This window comes from Engystomops pustulosus, chromosome 11 (assembly GCF_040894005.1).
Source record: "Engystomops pustulosus chromosome 11, aEngPut4.maternal, whole genome shotgun sequence".
Taxonomy (NCBI): domain Eukaryota; kingdom Metazoa; phylum Chordata; class Amphibia; order Anura; family Leptodactylidae; genus Engystomops; species Engystomops pustulosus.
In genome coordinates, this window is record NC_092421.1 from 26,669,956 (window position 1) to 26,689,507 (window position 19,552).

The 19,552-nt window shown below is 40.3% G+C and overlaps 1 protein-coding gene across 1 annotated transcript in view; it reads right to left on the reverse strand.

Annotated features, from left to right (window-relative positions):
• The window catches only part of PITX3 (paired like homeodomain 3), a 48,482-nt gene extending 47,793 nt beyond the window's left edge, over nt 1-689 (reverse strand). The window contains exon 1 of the mRNA XM_072130117.1: nt 437-689. The gene's annotated coding sequence lies outside the window, so the exon portion shown is untranslated. The remainder of the gene's footprint in view (nt 1-436) is intronic.
• Nucleotides 690-19,552: the final 18,863 nt, after the last annotated feature.

The window sequence follows — 19,552 nt, forward strand, 5'->3', positions numbered from 1 at the left end:
CTATGCAGTACACATATATACATAGAGTATCTCCTGTTTTAGATGCTAGAGTACAGATGTGCCCATGTCCTATAGGGTTATGCAGTATACATAGAGTATATCCTGTATTGGATGCTAGAGTACACATGTGCCCATGCTCCGTAAAGTTATGCAGTACATATATACATATAGTATCTCCTGTTGTAGATGCTAGAGTACACATGTGCCCATGTCCTATAGGGTTATGCAGTATACACATACATAGAGTATATCCTGTACTAGATGCTAGAGTACACATGTTCCCATGTTCTGTATATATATATATATATATATATATATATATATATATATATATATATACATATATACATAGAGTATCTCCTGTAGTAGATGCTAGAGCACACATGTGCCCATGTCTTCCATAGTTTTCCTATGCAGTGAGCATGATAAGACTTACAGGACAGAGTGATGATGAGTCCCTGGTGTAGTCCCTGCAGGTCACAGTCCTGGGCTGACAGATCAGACTTATTGGGGTAGATAAGTCCTCCCCTGCTTCCCTGGTGCCTTGGTCCTGGTCAGGCTTGTATGTCACATGCAGAGCAGAGATTCCCGGCGACTAGCTCCCATTCACTTGTGCCATTCACTTTATTGCAGGCAGCGGGCGCCCCCAGCTTCAGCCAATGATCCTTGCACACTGTGCCGGCCCCTCTCCAGATGCTCAACCCAAAGCAATGTCTCTTCCTCCAGCTGTGCTCTGCCTGGTCACACCCACTCCCTGATACCGACCAATCACAGTGCACTACATTCTCATTGACATATCTGTTTAAGTTGTCACAACCCCAATGTAAAGTCAGCTGAACAAGCTCCTGGACATTCAAATTAGTGGTGGCCTGTCTGCAATCCAGGGTGCAGCAGGCTACATCCTTGGTATCCTACTAGTAGAGAAACTAGGAGTCAGCTACAGATTACATTATAGCCCTATGTAACTGCACTTGAAGCCATGGCTGCACTAGGGTGAAGTCACCAGTGCTTTACTTTTATACTGATAATAGTGGTTACTGTATCAAACAAGCATCAAAACAGAAAAGAATCAACAAATAGAGTAAACAATACAAAATAAATGTTGCAACCATTACAATATATTGCTGCACAGTTGTACACCAGTATAATATTTGTGCAATATAGGAGGTAGTAACATTATTCAATAACTTGAACAGGGTTACAGGCACAGCCTATTATTTTATTATCACAGTTTTTAGGTCATTGTGTTTTATGATTCTTAATATTTGGACTAATAATTCGGGGTTTTTTTTTCAAATGGTCACAGATATTTTCAGTGTGGTATAAATCGTTCTAATTTTTTCAATGGTACCAGGCTACATTCATATTTAGTTTTTTTGGATAAAGTAAACATATATAGCATGAAAGCTCCTGACTATATATGCTAAACCTCTCTATAGACAAATACTGGTAGGTGGGGGCCTCCTTTTGCCTTTGTCTGTACAGTATATGCACATTCAGTAGGAAATACTGGATGGAAAAATGCAGCAAGCTTCCTACTGAAGAGTGTAGTATATGTCATAATAGTCTGTGGGGGACTGTAATTATATGGCATCCATTCCCTGCCCCCGGTGAGTTTATGCTATAGGAGGTCTCCAGTGCTGTAACTGTCCATAAAAGGTCAGTGGACCTATCCTTGCACAGGAGGGTTATGACATATCCCAATGTATGCTGGTACAGTGGAATATGTTGTAGCCCTCCATTGTAGGGATAAATTGGGAAGCCAGCCAACATATCATACAATTTAGGACTACAACCACATATGAATGTAGCCTTAGGCCTCTTGCACACTAGCGTTGCGTTTCACGTGCGGGTGCAATGCGTGAAAAACTGACGTTTTGGCTGCGTTTTTGTTCCATTTTTCCTTGGAGTAATTTGCGTTTTTGCGTTTTTCACGCGCGTGTTGTTAGCGTTGTTTTTGCGTTTTCGGCGCATTTTTGACGCGCGTTTCAATGGGAGACTCGAGCAGTTTTCAAAGGGACCATGATTTGGGATTAAAATGTGTTATTTAATTGAAAAATAATGTCTTCTGATAATTTGCAAACATCTGCGATCTATTCTTCACTGTTCCGCGCGTATATTATCTCCCGACAATTTAGCAGATGTGAAGAACAGTGAAGAATAGAATAAAACCAGTGAACACAGTGAACACAGTGACCACAGGATCATTTAAGATAAAAACACAGTGCAGAACACAGTGCAGAATAGATTACAGATGTTCGGCACATCTGCTTACTTGTCGGGAGATACGCGCGGAGCGGTGCGAACAAAATAGCATGTGAAGAACAATATATATGTGTGCAGAAGACATTGCAGATGTATGGAAACATCTGCAATGTGTTCTTTACACACATATATATTGTTCTTCACATGCTATTTTGTTCGCACCGCTCCGCGCGTATCTCCCGACAAGTAAGCAGATGTGCCGAACATCTGTAATCTATTCTGCACTGTGTTCTGCACTGTGTTTTTATCTTAAATGATCCTGTGGTCACTGTGTTCACTGTGTTCACTGTTTTTATTCTATTCTTCACTGTTCTTCACTGTGTTTTATTAATTAAATGATCGTTCGCGAGCAGGGGAAATAATGTTATTCTGGTCACCTAGCAACCCTTACGTTTAAAACGCATTGCACTCGCATTGCACTTGCAATGATTGCGAGTGCAATGCGTTCTTGATGCATCTCCATAGACTTGAATGGGGCGTGAAAAACGCGCGTGACTCGCAAAAATAGAGCATGCTGCGATTTTGACGCGCGTGCAAACGAACGCAAGCACGCGCGTTCAAAACCACGCAAATGGAGAAAGACCCATTGAATACAATGGGACAGAGTGCAATGCGAGTTCTGCGCGTCAAATGCACGCGCAGAACTCGCGCGTGAAAAACGCCAGTGTAGAAGGGGCCTTAGACTATGAATATAAACTTGCTACATTTTTTGGTGAGTTGCTATTATTTTCTGTAATACCGCACTGCAAAAGGAATTTTTCTTTGAAATTTTTATAGTGTTTGATGCATATTATTAAATCCTCTGCATATTCTATTCTTCTGTGGAAAAGTGAGGGATTTCATTCTCGCATTTGTAAGGAAATATTTTTCACAATAGATGCTCTGATCCATCTGCTCTACCACTCTTTTCAGTTATTTTTGAAGACAGGGGAGATATTTGCATACATGTACATTGGACAGCACTGTTAATTAGCGCTCAGCCCGATGAGCTGTGCTAATGGCGGTTATGCATGTTGCCGGATCTGAACCAGCATCAGGAAAGATGGGATGTGAGCGGTAATGAACAGCTGACATCACAGTGTGACACCCACTGTCAGAGTGAGCTCTGAACGCAGGTGTTGGCCAGTTAAATGTGGCGGTCAGCGCGACTGTGGCATTTACATGGGTTAATGGGATCCCCCCACAATCGCCACCCTACAGCATCCTTGGGGGCACTGATCGTTGCATGGCAACCCTGAGGTCCGATTAGGACCCCAGGGCTGTCCATATTCTGAGCCTGTAAGATTCTGCCCCAGTTATGATACCCTGCAATACTGATGTATTAAAAAGAACAAGCAATCAAATGATTGCTTGTTGATGTCCCATAATGGGACTATTATAAAAGTTTTAACAAGTAAATAAAAATGTTTTAAATTAAAAAAAAATAACATATGAGTAAAAAAGCTCCATAGCCCTTTAACATAAAAAAGTTACATATAAAGCAAAACAGGGAACGTCACCACACAACTCCCACATATTTGGTATCACTGTGTCCGTAATGACCTTGTCACAGGTGGTGGCTCACCCGCGCCCCTCTGCCCTCACCAGCGCATCGCCCGCGCATCTTACCCGTCCCGACTCCTGTCTTGCTCCCATCCGCCGTGCTTCTCTTAATTTAAAGGGCCAGAGCGCCATTAATTGGTGCTGGTCATTTCCACTAATTCCATATAAGCCTGTCTCTTCCTGCAAACCCTGCCGGATCTTTGTGCCCATGCCATTGAGAAAGCTTCCCTGCGACATTTGAGTATTCCTGCGCTCCTGTGTGTTCCTGCTCCTGAGTCCTGTGTTCCTGCTCCTGTGTGTTCCTGCTCCTGAGTCCTGTGTTGCCGCTCCTGTGTGTTCCTGCTCCTGAGTCCTGTGTTCCCGCTCCTGTGTGTTCCTGCTTCTGAGTCCTGTGTTCCTGCTCCTGAGTCCTGCGTTCCTGTGTCCCATGTTCCTGTGTTCCTGTTGGCATCTGCCTGGACCTCCCGTTGCTGACCCCGGATTGGACTTGACATTGCATCTCTGCCGCCTGCCCTGAATCTGTGCCTGAACCTGACCACGAGGTCTTCTGCGGCGGGCTCTGGTAAAAACCAGGTGCCACTTGGGCTCCGGTCCCAGGTGTCAGCTAGTACCACCTCCCACGGTGGTCCAGAGGATCCACGCATCCCCAATCCTGAAAGACCTTTACCACAAAACAAAATCATTATTGAACCTGTACGATGAATACTATGAAAAAAAATCACCAAAAATTATGATTTTTACCTATCTGGTTCCACAAAAAAATGCAACTAAAAGTAATAAAAAATGATCTACTCCAGAATGTTACTGGTGTAAAATACATGTACCACAAAAAAAATTCATAAACAAACTCCATAGCAAAAAATAAAAGTGTTATACCTCTTGGAAGACAATCCTGAAAGCAATAACTATAGATTTTTCCCCACATTAGGCTTTATTGTGTAAGTTTAATAAAACAGAAGAAAAAATACCTAAATATGGTATCGTAATCGTACTTATCCATAGAATAAAGATAACAGCTTTATGGTAAACAAAAAGAAAAATTTCAAAAATCAATCACAGAATTTATGTTTTATCTACACCGTCCCCCCCAAAATAGGCTATAGCCAGCCCAAAATTGTATCACTGAAAAATGCTTGTCATCCTCCCAAAAAATAAGCCATATTAAAGGAAAAACAAATACTGCATAGATCAAAAAATTGATCCATTGAAGAAACTAAAACCAGATGTATACTGTAGAGCAAAGCTGGCTGATACATGGCGCTCCTTCCCTTCTGCGCCTTGCTGTGCACCCATAGAACAAGTAACGTCCATGCGTGGGGTGTCTCTGTACTCCGTACTCCAAAAACCAATGTTTCATTTTTAAGCCATCTGAAAGAAAAAAAAAAATATATATATAAAGACATTTGTAAAAAATGATGAAAACATAAAGCAGACATATTGGAAATGATAGTTAGTAACTGATTTGGGTGCTAAAACTATCTGCCTGAAAAGGAGATTATTTACAATTCTGAAAATGACGATTTTTTCTAAACTGTTGCCAAATTTTAGTTTTGTTTAAAAACATATGCAAAACATATCAACCAAAATTTACCACTAACATGAAATACAACATATCATGAAAATCACGTTGGTAAGTTAAAGTGTTCACAAGTTCTAACCATATAAAGCAACAGAGATGAAAGATGAAGAGATCCATGAGATGCTTATAACACATGACATTCTCCCCTCTGCTATCACAGCCATTAGATACTGCCAGATCTGCTATATACCTCCCTCCCCTGGATAAAGATCTTATTTCCCTGTAGCTTACTCTCCTCACACTGTGCTGTTGTTTGCCAGCAGGAAGTCAGTGTGTGTGTGTGAAGGTGGGGTCTAGAGGCAGACAGCAAATCAGCTCAGTGCAGAGTCAGACAGGGCAACAATACGTCTGCTGACCCTAAATTCAGAAGATACAGGGTCAGGTCCAGGGGCAAGCAAAATTGTGTACACCAGGACTGATTGAGACAGGTTGTAATTATATCTCTAAAATGCTGTATTTTTGTTCATTACCTCTCTCATTTCAGCTGAGGAATATGCCTCACATTATAAAAATAAACTGCATCAGGGAAAGTTTCAACCTTCATCCCCTTAAACCCAGCCAGGATATCCAAACCCCGTCCCTGTTGACCAACTTACTGACAAGAAAGTTTCCTCCATGCTGTCAAGTTCACATCTCACTACTTGTGCACTTGATCAACTTCCATTACATTTTATCCCACTATCTGCGCTCATTCCACTAACTCATCTATTTAACTTTTCGGTATCCACTGGTATTGTTCCATCTTCCTTTAAACAAGCAGCTGTCACACCCATCCTAAAGAAGCCATCTCTGGACCCATCTGCTCTGCTGAACTATCGCTCTATTTCACTACTTTCAAGACTCCTGGAACAACATGTCCACCTAGAACTATCTTCCTACCTCTCGTACAACTTTCTCCTGGACAAAATACAATTTGGTTTTTGACCCAATCACTCCACTGTGACTTCTCCTACCAAAGTTTCTTATGACCTACTGTCAGACAAGGCAAAACATCACTACTCTGTCCTCCTTCTCCTTGATCTGCCCTCTGCTTTTGACACTGTTGACCATTATCTCCTGCTGCAGGCGCTCTGTTCTCTTGGTATCACTGATTGTGCCCTTTTTTGGATTTCCTCATACCTTTCCAACTGGATGTTCAGTGTTTATCAATCTCACACCATCTCTTCACCTCGCCCCCTCTCTATTGGCATCCCTCAAGGTTCTGTCCTGGGACCCCTGCCCTTCACCCTCTACACCTCTAGCCTGGGACAGCTAATTAAGTCCCATGGCATCCAATACCATTCCTATGCAGATGGCACACAGATCTATATTTCTAGTCCAGATATTTCCTATCTTGTAGCCAGAATTCCAGAGTGTCTATCAGCCATATACTCCTTTTTCTCTTCCCTTTTTTCTAAAACTTAACATGGACAAAATGGAACTCATAATGTTTCCTCCACCTAACAGACCCCTCACACCAGACCCTGGCTCCACACTCTCTCCGGACCCTAAAGTCTGCTGCCTTGGAGTCATCTTTGACTCTACCTTATCCTTTAAGCCTCACATCCAGTCCTTACTACAACCTGCCGCCTCCATCTCAAGAACATATCTCGCATCCAACCCTTCCTCAATCCAGAGTCTACAAAATTGCCTTTATCATCTCCCACTTGGACTACTGCAACACCCTTCTCTGTGGTCTCTAACAGCCCCTCCAATCCATCCTAAACTCTCCTGCCCAACTGATCCATCTGTCTCCTGGATTCTGCTCTGCCTCTCCTCTCTGCCAGTCTCTCCACTGGTTACACATTGTACAGCAAATTCAGTTTAAAATACTAACCATGATGTAAAAAAGCCGTCCACAACCTTTCCCCTCCATATGTATAAAATACATTACATATAGTGTAATTGTATGTGAACCCCTTACTGATTGTACAGCGCCATGGAGTTAATGGTGCTTTGTAAATAATAAGTAAAAACATAAATTATAATCATAAGATCATTAAATTAGAGAATGTGTTATTTGTTATCCTGAGTACATTTAAGAATCTTGTCTTTGTGGGAATACTCCTTAAAAAATTCATCATGATAAACCAGAGACACCATCTACAACTACAACTCCCATGATCCTTCAGTTCTCAATAACAGCTCCTTCTTTTGATGCTCTGCTCCCAGTAATGATCTAACAGACTGTCCTGCCTCACTGAGATGGCGTCTCCCCACGCATCGGCCATACTGCACTGCAACCAACCAACTACAGACAAACATAGTGGTGGTCACATGACCTGCCCAGGCAGGTGCAGGTGCATGCCAGTAGCATTTTAAGTTTTCATTACAGTATATGTCAACAACACTTTTCTACTAAGGGTAGCAAAATTTTAACCCCTTAATGACCTGGCCCTTTATTGTTTTTTCATTTCCATTTTTCACTCCCCACCTTCAAAGATCAAATAACAAATTGCACTTCATAGTGATGGTATTGAATATTCCATGCCGTGTACTGGGAAGCAGGATAAAAAATCCAAATGCAGTGAAAATGGGCTTGGATTTTACGGCTTTCACTGTGAGCCCCAAATAACATGTCTACTAATAACTTTTTCCTACTTCAGTGTATGGAGCTGTGGGTGGTATCATTTTGTCAGACTTTTGATGATGTTTTTTAATGCTACCATTTTTAGGACTGTGTGAACTTTTGATCACTTTTAATTCATTTTTTAATACTTTTGAAAATGGAAAAAAAAGTGTCAATTTTGACTTTGGGTGCTATTTTCTGTTTCAGGGTTAAACACAGTGAAACATGTTTATGATTTTTACTGTTTATTTATATCAGTTCTAAAGAAAGGGGGGTGATTTGAATTTTTTTTTTTTTATTATAATTTTTTTTAAACTTTTTTTTCATTTTTACTTTCACTATTTTTCATTCTCCCTAGGGTACTTTCATACTACAGTATACCAGTAACACTGGTGTTTCTCTGATGGCAGATGATCCTGTGAAATTGGCATTAGTAAGGCTAAATTCACACTACCGTTCCTTCCCTCCGTTAAAAAGTGAAGAATGGAGGTTTAACGGAAGTTAAACATATCAGTTAAAAATCCCATTGACATCAATGTAAATTTATGTCATTCGTTATGGTCAGTTTGGCAGGGATCCATTATCCACGCATTGATGTCAATGGGATTTTTAAGTAAAACATTAAAATCTGTTAACCCCTTAATGACCGCCGTATCGGCTTTCTACGGCAGTCATTAAGGGTACTTCTTCTGACGCGTACGCCTTTCTACGGCGGCGCGTCAGAAGAAGATTTCGGGACACCGGGTCTCGCTGGTGCCGGTGTCGGGCTGTGATATCAAGCATGACCGCGGCGTGCAAGTGTGTCCCCCGTGGATCGTACCCCCCGGTGTGCTTACTGGGGGATCCGATCCCTCCTGCCTTAGCCCCGGGTTCCGACGAGTGACTCGAGGCTGTCGGCTCCTCTCTGTGCCGGGTTCCGCCTCCTGGCAGGACCCGGCTGTAAGTAAATGCGCGGCATGCTCAGTTACTTACACTATACACTGCAATACAAGTGTATTGCAGTGTAAAGGCTTGAATAAGCGATCAGATGATCGCTTATTCAAGCCAAGAAGTAGAAAATGTAAAAAAGTTTAAAAAAAAAATTAAATCTTTTTATAATATAATTAAATAAATAAATAAAATAAAAGTCCCATAATCTCCCCAGTAAAACATAAAATGCAAATAAAGTAAATAAAACACAAAAACACGTACATATTTGGTATCACCGCGTCCGTATTAATCTGTACAATAAATCTAAATCAATATTGATCCCGCTCGGTGAACTACGTAAAAAAAAAACTCCAAAAACTTCCCATAATATACAATTTTTCATCAAACACCATCACAAAAAATGTTCTAAAAAGTGATTAAAAAAAGTTACGTTCCCTAATATGATACGACTGAAAAGAACAACTGTTTTCGCAAAAAATAAGCCCTCAACCAGATCTGACAACAGAAAAATACTGAAGTTATGGCCCTGAAAATTTGTCAATAGTAAAAACAATGCGATTTTCTCCAATATTGGTTTTGCTCTGGAAAATTAAGCAAAAATAAGAAAAACTATATAAATGAGGTAACACCGCAATCGTAGTGAACCAGAGAATAAAGATAAAATATTATTTTTACATTACGGTGAGCGGGGGGGAAAAAAAGTGCTAACAATCCAAAATAAAATTTGATGATTTTGTTTGTGTCCCCCTTGAAATAGTTAATAAATTCTCAAGAATAAGCTTTAGACTCCCAAAATGAATTATCTATACATTGTATCTCATCCCATAAAAAATAAGCCCTCATATGTTCGCATTACCAAAAAAAATAAAAATTTATAGGTCGTACAATGTGACAATACAAATCTGCTGTGAATGGCGCCTCCATTCATTCTATACTCGGCCGTGCGCCCGTCACCACCACATATGGGGTATCAGTACACTCGGGAGGAATTGGGCATCAAGTGTTGCAGTGTGTTTCATCATTTAATATATTCTGAAAATGTCAGTTTTGGCCTAAATGAATGTATTTTCCAAAAAAATTCTATAGTTTCTAAATCGCAGGTCCATATTTTTTAACCCATTTGAAACACTTAAAGGATTAATGGACTTAATAGAAGTTGTTTTACATATGTTGAGGGGTGAACTTTCTATAGTGGGGTAATTTATGGGGTTTTACTATTATTTAGGCCTCTCAAAGTCACTTGAAAGCTGAGTTGTCCCTCAAAATGTGAGTTTTGGCAATTTTCATGAAAATGAGAAAAATCGCACCTAAAGTTCTGCGCCTCATAAAATCCTAGAAAAATGACCGGAAGCATAAAATATCATCCCAACATAAAGCAGATATTCTGTAAATGTTAATTATCAAACTTTTTGGGTAGTTTTACATCTTGTCTGGAAACCAGAACATTTCAAACTTGGAAAATGAAGAATTTTTACAAACTTTTGCCAAATTTTCACTTTTTTTCAGAACGAAACGCAAAACTTATCACTTAAATTTTATAACTAACATGAAGTACAATGTGTCACGAGAAAACATTCTCAAAATCACCCATATATGTTAAAGCGTTCCGAAGTTATAACCAATTATCGTGAGACAGGGCAGATTTGAAAAATCGAGTCTGGTCATTGAGCTGAAAACTGGTGTCGATGATAAGGGGTTAAACCTTTACCTTTTATTTTTTCGATGGAGGGAAGGAACAGAAAGAAGGAACGGTGGTGTGAAATAAGCCTAAGCCTAATACTAAGACTAATAACTCTTGGTGTCCTATCTAAATATGAAGCTCTTAGCTACAAAACCCAAAAATATTTGTATTCAAAGTACAAACACAAACAAATAGCTAGTAACTCAGCAGTAAATGCTGTGGTTTATTTAAAGCATCCTGGAATAGTAAAGAAAATGTGCTTTTCTCAGAAAATTGAAATTGTGGTTTAGGTTAAAGGATACATACGTTTTTTTGTCTTCAGTGACATTTGTACTGAATTAAGGGGTTGTTCTCCTAGGAAACTGTGAGAAATGAATACAGAAAATGTTATAGCTTTTAATTATACAAAAGATAATGCAAGTCATTTACTAAGGGCCCGAATCTCTCTTTTTCGTCGGGTTTCCCAAAAATGAGCGGTTTGTGCCGAATTACTCCGGGTTTTTGCCGCACGCGATCAGATTGTGGCGCATCGCCGCCAGCATGCATGCTATGGAAATTGGGGGGGGGGGGGGATTCGGAAAAACCGCGGTATTTAAAAAAAAGTGTGACGCTTGACATGCGCTTACCTGCACCCAGGATAGAATGGTGAACTCTGGCAGACTTCAGCGCAGCAGCGACACCTGGTGGACATCGGGCGCACTACCTTAGTGAATCGTCGGAAGACCCGAATCCTCGACGGAGAATGCGCCACTGGTACGCGACAGGACTGGGTAAGTAAATGTGCCCCATTATCATGAAATTTTGTTTTTTTTTTATGATTGGGACTCATATTATCATGTCAATTTACATAATGTCATTGTGACCTGCTCAGAATTACATTTCTTTCTGTATCCGACCAGAGGTCACCCTCTCATAATAAAACTATCTGCAAGGAGTTTGCACTAAAAAGAACGTACAAAGTGCGACAGAAAACTAGTGCCCCAATGTGTTTTTCCTGCATTGTTGTATTGAAAGGATACAGTGATTTGTTCCATTATGCCCAAATTCTGGGAAGCTCCGACAGAAAAGCACAATGACTTGTACACCGAAAAACTGGTGTACAAGTCCTGAAATACCGTATATACTCGTGTATAAGCCGAGTTTTTCAGCACAAAAAATGTGCTGAAAAACGTCCCCTCGGCTTATACACGAGTCAATTACCAAAAAAAAATTACCCACTTAAAAAATAAACTTAAATACTCACCCTCCGATGTCAGCACGGCTTACCGATGTCCCCGATGTCAGCGTGTCCCGTCTTCTTTCTTCTCCGCGGCTCCTCTTCTCGCTTCTTTCTTCTGTCATGGACGCGCCCATGTTTTCTTCGTGTCCGCGCATACTATGACGTCAGCAGCGGCCGCGTCATAGTATGCGCCTGCTAGAAGAAAACATGGCCGCGTCCATGCCGGAAGAGAGAAGAGGAGCCGCGGAGAAGAAAGAAGACGGGACGCGCTGACATCGGGGACATCGGTAAGCCGCGCCGACATCGCAGGGTGAGCATTTAAGTTTATTTTTTTTAAGGGCCGTGGGGGCAGGCTGGCTGTATACTACTAGGGGCAGGCTGTATACTACTAGGGGCTGGCTGTATACTACTTGGGGCTGCTGTATACTACTAGGGGCTTGCTGTATACTACTAGGGGCTTGCTGTATATTACATGGGGGCTGCTGTATACTACAGGGGGCTGCTGTATACTACTGGGGGCTGCTGTATACTACTGGGGGCTGCTGTATACTTCTAGGGGCTGCTGTATACTACTAGGGGCAGGCTGTATACTACTAGGGGCTGGCTGTATACTACTTGGGGCTGCTGTATACTACTAGGGGCTTGCTGTATACTACTAGGGGCTTGCTGTATATTACATGGGGGCTGCTGTATACTACAGGGGGGCTGCTGTATACTACTGGGGGCTGCTGTATACTACTGGGGGCTGCTGTATACTTCTAGGGGCTGCTGTATACTACTAGGGGCTGCTGTATACTACTAGGGGCTTGCTGTATACTACTAGGGGCTGCTGTATACTACTAGGGGCTTGCTGTATACTACTAGGGGCTTGCTGTATACTACTAGGGGCTGCTGTATACTACTAGGGGCTGCTGTATACTACTAGGGGCTTGCTGTATACTACTAGGGGCTTGCTGTATACTACTAGGGGCTGCTGTATACTACTAGGGGCTTGCTGTATACTACATGGGGGTTGCTGTATACTACTGGGGGCTGCTGTATACTACTGGGGGCTGCTGTATACTACTAGGGGCTGCTGTATTCTTCTGGGGGCTGGCACGCTGTATACTACTGGGGGCTGGCAGGCTGTATACTACTGGGGGCTGGCTGGCTGTATACTACTGGGGGCTGGCAGGCTGTATACTACTGCGGGGGTTTGACCAATGCATTTCCCACCCTCGGCTTATACTCTAGTCAGTAGTTTTTCCCAGTTTTTGGTGGTAGAAGTAGGGGTCTCGGCTTATGCTCGGGTCGGCTTATACTCGAGTATATACGGTAATCTCAAGATCGCCAGAGAGACCTGTCAATATCCTGCTGTTCAATTTATTATGCTTCACTATTTAGAGTACTTTATTGTATTAGCAGGACATGTATGACTCCAGTCAATAGGGGAAAATGCCTGATAGCCGAGTGGCTAGGCCAGTGGTGTAACTTGAAGCTGATGGGCCCCAGTGCAAAGTCTGTGCCAGGCCCCCGACTATAATGTATGGTTTATAGTACCAGTCTTCTCATATGGGGAAAGTGACACCTAATGGGCCCCCTAAGCCTCTTGGGCCTGGATGCGACCGCAACCTCTGCACCCCCTCAAGTTACGCCCCCACTAACATCATTATAGAAAATATGATTTCTGAAAGCTGTCCTGAACATCATTCAGAGCTCAATGGCATGGAGGACTGCATTGTACTCCATTTGCTTCCAAGATTGTCCATTTTGTATGCCACTAAGATCACTAGGGCTTCCAGGGGTGATATATCACGTAGGCAGGAGTTACTTTCTTCTTACTGGAGTTACTGTCTTTGATGGCAAAGCCCCTTGAAATATCATTATATTATAGGTTACATATGTTTAGTTTAAAGTTGGCTTCATATGCTCTGTGTCACCCCTTCATCCTCATAGAGTGTAAGCTCTGGAGAGCAGGGCCATCACTCCTATTATTTCATCTGATTATGTAATGTCTTGTTTTATGACCCTGTAATGTCTTGATCTGTACAGCACTGCGGAATATGATGGCGCTATATAAATAACGATTTGTTGTTATTATATGCGTTCATAGATAAAATAAGCCGGTTGCGTTGTTACGATATGTTGTTACATTTTGATATATAGTCCCTGTCGGAGGAGAGGTGTGTCATGACAATTTACATAGAAACTTTAATAGAGTTGACAATATATTTATTTATTCAGCGGATTCATTTCTATTTATCAGTTTATCAGTTTAATCAGTTTTGTACAGTATGTAACCTATATGTATACATGGAATATTGATGTAAACAATGCACGCCGTTTACTCTGAAGCAGTTACATATCTAGTGCTCATGGACCAAACTGATATTATAATTTTACGAAAGACAACACATTGATGTCTTCATTGCCCATAATAAACAATAAGTCCATATAACATCTTTACAACAATGTATCTTCAACATATACAATGCAAAAATGTAAAATAAGGCTCTTTATGCTTTGTTGAAGGCTGGCTTCATATGTGTTCAAGCATCAAATATTCCGTCTCATTTCTCCTGGTATATAACTGCCCTTAATCTCTCCGTAATAACAAACTTGCTGGCTCCTCCTGCCTCTCTATTGTTAGAAGGAAAGGTTAAAGGGTAATCCAAAAAGACAACACAGAATGGCACTTTGCCTGTCCAGCCTTAAAAACATCTTTCAAATGTCTCATTCTTTCTACAGTTTCGCTAATTTCTTAATTTTGACTTATAGGTCTACTTTGTGCATTTTTGAGATCTAAGAATCATGTTATGCTTTTGCGTTAATACGTTGTTTTATGCAGAATTGCTTTTATAATAGTGAATATAGAACAACGGTTTGAGGAATAAGAGAAAGAGATGGGTCAAACTGCAAATATCTCGGGCTACACCTTATTCTGTATAATATTATTTATTCCATGATGCTGTAAATTCTGTAAGGAGTTCACATACATTACATTAAGCCAAGAACAAATGGAAGTACAAATACAAAACTACAGTGATCAGGAGACAAGCTCAAGGAGGCCCCAGTCCTTTAGGGCTTACAATCTATTATAAATATATATATATATATATATATATATATATATATATATATATATATATATATATATATATATATATATTATATATATACTATATATATAATATGAGATGAAAGGGAATATATATTCCCTGTTTACATGGGACCCACAGTTATACAATGGATGGATTATGAAGTTTAATTTTTCTAGTACATCTATGACTGTTCATAGTAGCCCTTTTATCTTTATTTCCATTGTTTTGCTTGGTCTCAGGAACAGAACAGCTAATGGCAGTAAGGCCTGATGCACACATCCAGATTTTCCCCTTTCAGTATTTGTGGTCCCGCATTTACAGACGGACTGTAAGATGCTGGTATGCAACGTATGTGATCCGTATTTACAAATAATACAGCTCTGATTCTTCTCATGGTAGATTCCACATGGTAGGTTTCATTTACATAGAAGCAAAAAATAATTATCTGTACACATTAGACTTGCAGCTCCCCAGGACTATTTTACACTTTACCAGATCCTATAAGGTAAAGTAATATGTTCTGGTAAAATTTGATATGTTTCCCTAAAGCATTTGACTAATTTGAAAAATTTCCTTTAAAGGGAACCTGTCATCAGAAATTGGCCTAATAAACCACTACCAGTATGTTGCCAAGTTGTTGAACAGATTTTAGATTATGTTTCTTTTATGACCCTGGTGGCATCATCCAGAAAATAAACTTTGAAGTTTGATGCATAAGGTCAGGGAGGCGGAGAGTTTAACATTGAAGTCAAGCTCTTCGAGCCTCTGAACACCTCCTTCCATGTGAATTACATCATGTGTCAGTGCCAAACTTCAGGAGATCTGATTGATGATGTGCCTGGACGCCAGACTATTAATCACAGTGATTGGGGCTTTTTAAGGCAGGGAAATATTGACTTAGGTATTAAACTCTACGCCTCCTTGACTTCATAAAACCAATTTACATCTCACTTCAAAGTTGATTTTCTGGTTAATGGCACCACACTAGGCCATGAAAGAAACATCACCTACAAGCTGCTCAGCTGCTTGACAACATACTGGTAGTGGTGTATTAAGCCACTTTATGATGACAGGTTCCCTTTAAAGTAAAGCTACCATTAAAATCCATTATGATAAACCAAGGACACTAACTCATATGTGACGGTAGTAATCTTCTTATATCTGTTAATCCATGGCCTCCTTACTTCTAAAATTAACTTGTTTACTTATGCTAATGATGCTATCCTCCATGCTGTAGCTTCACAAGCTGTTACACTGTGTGAAAGCACATCTCATTACCCACCCTGCTTCCCCCTTTCTGCCGCCTGATGTAATATCACAGCAGCAAAGGAAATTTCAGTACACAAATGAAGTCACCTCTGATATACCAATTGTTACCCACCATAATGAAGCAACAAAGATGGGGGAAAGATTAAAAAAAATTACCACCACAGCAGCCATTCGCTCGCCATGCCAGGTATGCATATATTATAAGAAGAGACTGAATGTATGATGCTCTTAGCTTTATATATTAACAGAAATAAATATGAGACAAAATGTCACAACAATGCAATGTAAAGTTAGTATTTTTTGTGAAAATTATACTAGAATTAGAATTTTCACCAAAATGTAAGCTTGAACTGTCAATTAGTGAAAAAAATACATATTTAGATTGAAAAGAAAAGAAAATCTCAGATTCATTTAGTATTAACTTTCACTACAGGGCTCATTTGAATGCCTAATCTTACATATAATTTTACATAAACTTTAGAATGCAATCTAAGTAAGTCCTGTGAACTTTACCTGCTCTACCTATTTCAACAAAGCATCACGTAGGAGCATGGAAGCAAATTTTCTCAATAATGAGAGTCAGTCAATTAGAGCATTTAATATAAAGGGACAGACACTGGCTTTGCGTGTTTTGCAAATTACAAGGCCAATGTTTGACTGATGTGCAATAACCAGACCCAATTAGTGATCTTGCACCTTCATTCATTCAAGTCTAATCTATTCTGCAGGCAGCAGGTTTTATTATAGGAGGTGATAATATATATACAGTTATGTATAAATAAACCCGTATGAGCATACCTGCACACCAATATGTTTGTTTTCTGTCTGTAAACTATGGATCTGTACAGTGTACATGTGTTGGGCCTACCAAAGATGGTGATCTTGAGGACCCACCCTTAAACCATAAATTACCATTAAAAAATCATATCGTGTAGGATGTATTATCAAAAAGATCTAATAATCTATAATATCGGAATCATCCTATATAAAATAGATCATAATATCCAATGATTGGGGCCCATTATAAAGTGTTAGAACCTGGGGCCCACCGGAGGATTCTCTGATGCTCTGGTGGGCCAGCCCTGTTGACTAACATACCTTTTGTCACCTATTTTTGCACATTTGGAAGGCTGACCAGTGATGTTATTAGCTTCTCTCAACCCATTTAAAGTGTCTTGTTTGACCTCTTCTTTCATTTTACAAACATATAAACATCCCAACCCTTAGAAGACACCCAACAACCATACTCTTTACAAAGTGAACAACCCTTCCCCTGAGGTAACAGCGTCAACTGTATGAGCACATTGGGGGTCATTTACTAAGGGCCCGATTCACGTTTTCCCGACATGTTACCCGAATATTTCCGATTCGCACTGATTTTCCCTGTATTTCCCCGGGATTTTGGTGCACGCGATCGGATTGTGGCGCATTGGCGATGACATGCACGTGACGGAAATCGGGGGGCGTGGCCGAACGAAAACCCAATGGATTCGGAAAAACCGCCCCTAGTTTTGCAAAATCAGCTTCTTCCGGGGTGTTTCCGGGACGTAGATTTACAAGCATTTGATGGGTTGCGTCGCAGGAAAGCAGAGGGAAGATTAGCATCATCCACCCAAGGACCCCACAACTTTTTGAATTTCTTTGAAGCCTTACGCTTACAATACATTGGGTACAGAAAGTATTCAGCCCTTCAAATTTTTCACTCTTTTTCATTGCAGCCAATGGGTAAGATTAAAACAGTTCTTTTTTTGCTCCTTAATTTACACTCTTATTAACATAATTTATTTGATTTTACTACACAACTGTAATACATTGTAACATAAATAAGATGAAAAAGAACATACATTTCTAAGAAACATTTTCATCACTCCAGTTGCTACAAGACACTGTATTGTTTTATTAGATATATGAACATCAAACATTTAGGGGATGATGCCCTAGAGCCAGGGCCGGTTCTAGACAAAGTGGGGCCCTGGGCAAAACTAAAAGTGGGGCCCCAAAATAAAACTATTTTATGACCAGTCACAGTCAGCAAGAAACTCCTTTAGTATGGTAAAACAAACTGTAATTTTGGAGAATTTTATAGGAGATAGCTGATTTTCAAAATAGCATCAAAGAGTTTATAGACATAGGAGCCTTCATGCAACTTTGATTCGAAATGAAACATTTTACAAAAAAATACTTAAAATTTGAATTTGATGGCAAAAAATGTGCTCCAAACAGAAACTATTTACCTTCACATCTCCTAAATGAAATAGATGGACATGTGTAGAGTTCACAAATGTCCCATATTGATATGTTCGAATCATCATAATATCACTTACACTGTAATAACTAGATATCTGCTTTTCAGCTAGAAAATTCACACAAATCTATCATTGCATGTTCCTTACACAATGGTCACCCAAATAAATAACTATATATCCATAAACCAAGCTAATGAGATAATAAAGTCACTTATAGATGTCGCCATTGTATTAGCTGCACAATAACAGGACCCTCCGCGGATCATAAGAATATGAGTGAGAACATCATAACATGGGGGTAAGTAATGGAGGATGGTGGGAAATAAAAACTTTATTCCAGGACATTTGTGTGTTTTTGATGTTACATATAACTTTATGGACATGTTCTGGGTTTGAATGTTCATTGTATCAGTCAATTTTCCCAACAACAAAAAACTATCACAAAATAAAAGGAAATAAGAGAGAAAGTGTGTTCTTAGATAGTTCTGCATAGAGAAGGGTTAAAAACATGAATATTAGTTGATATTATTCCTTCTCAAAATGTAGTAATATATAAAGTGAATATTTCCAGTATCTGTGAGGTGCAGCAGCTCCTGTGTGCAGCAAATTCTCCCTGCAGCCTAATGGCTAAGAATCTGGAGGGGGGGGGACAATTCAGAGGGCTGTATCTCTGGCTCTGTGACACATAGAACCTTACTTCTTTTTTCTTATGAAAGAAGAGAGTCTCCTCTTTTAAACGAATCTAAATTTCTGTTTCTAAGTTTTAGAAAAATGGAGATAATAACTGTTGAACTGCCGTTGGGAGTGATTTTTATATATAAAAATGGCACCTGATATTCTCACTTTGAACCTGAATATCTCTGGATCCCTGGCACCTAGAAACACAATTCAAGATTCATTTGAAAGAAGAGATTCTCCCCTTTCAGGGGGCCCTGGGCAATTGCCACCTTTGCCTACCCATAGCGCCGGCCCTGCCTAGAGCAGTGGTGGCGAACCTATGGCACGGGTGCCAGAGGTGGCACTCAGAGTGCCTTTTGTGGGCACTCAGGCCATTACTGCAGGACAGAGTACACCAAACAGGACCAAATCTTTCTGCAGTCGCAGGCAATTTATGAGATGCTGCTCTCAGTGACACTTCATTGGCTGTTTGGAACGGCACGAAAAGTGAGAAGGTGCTGACAGAACTGCATTAT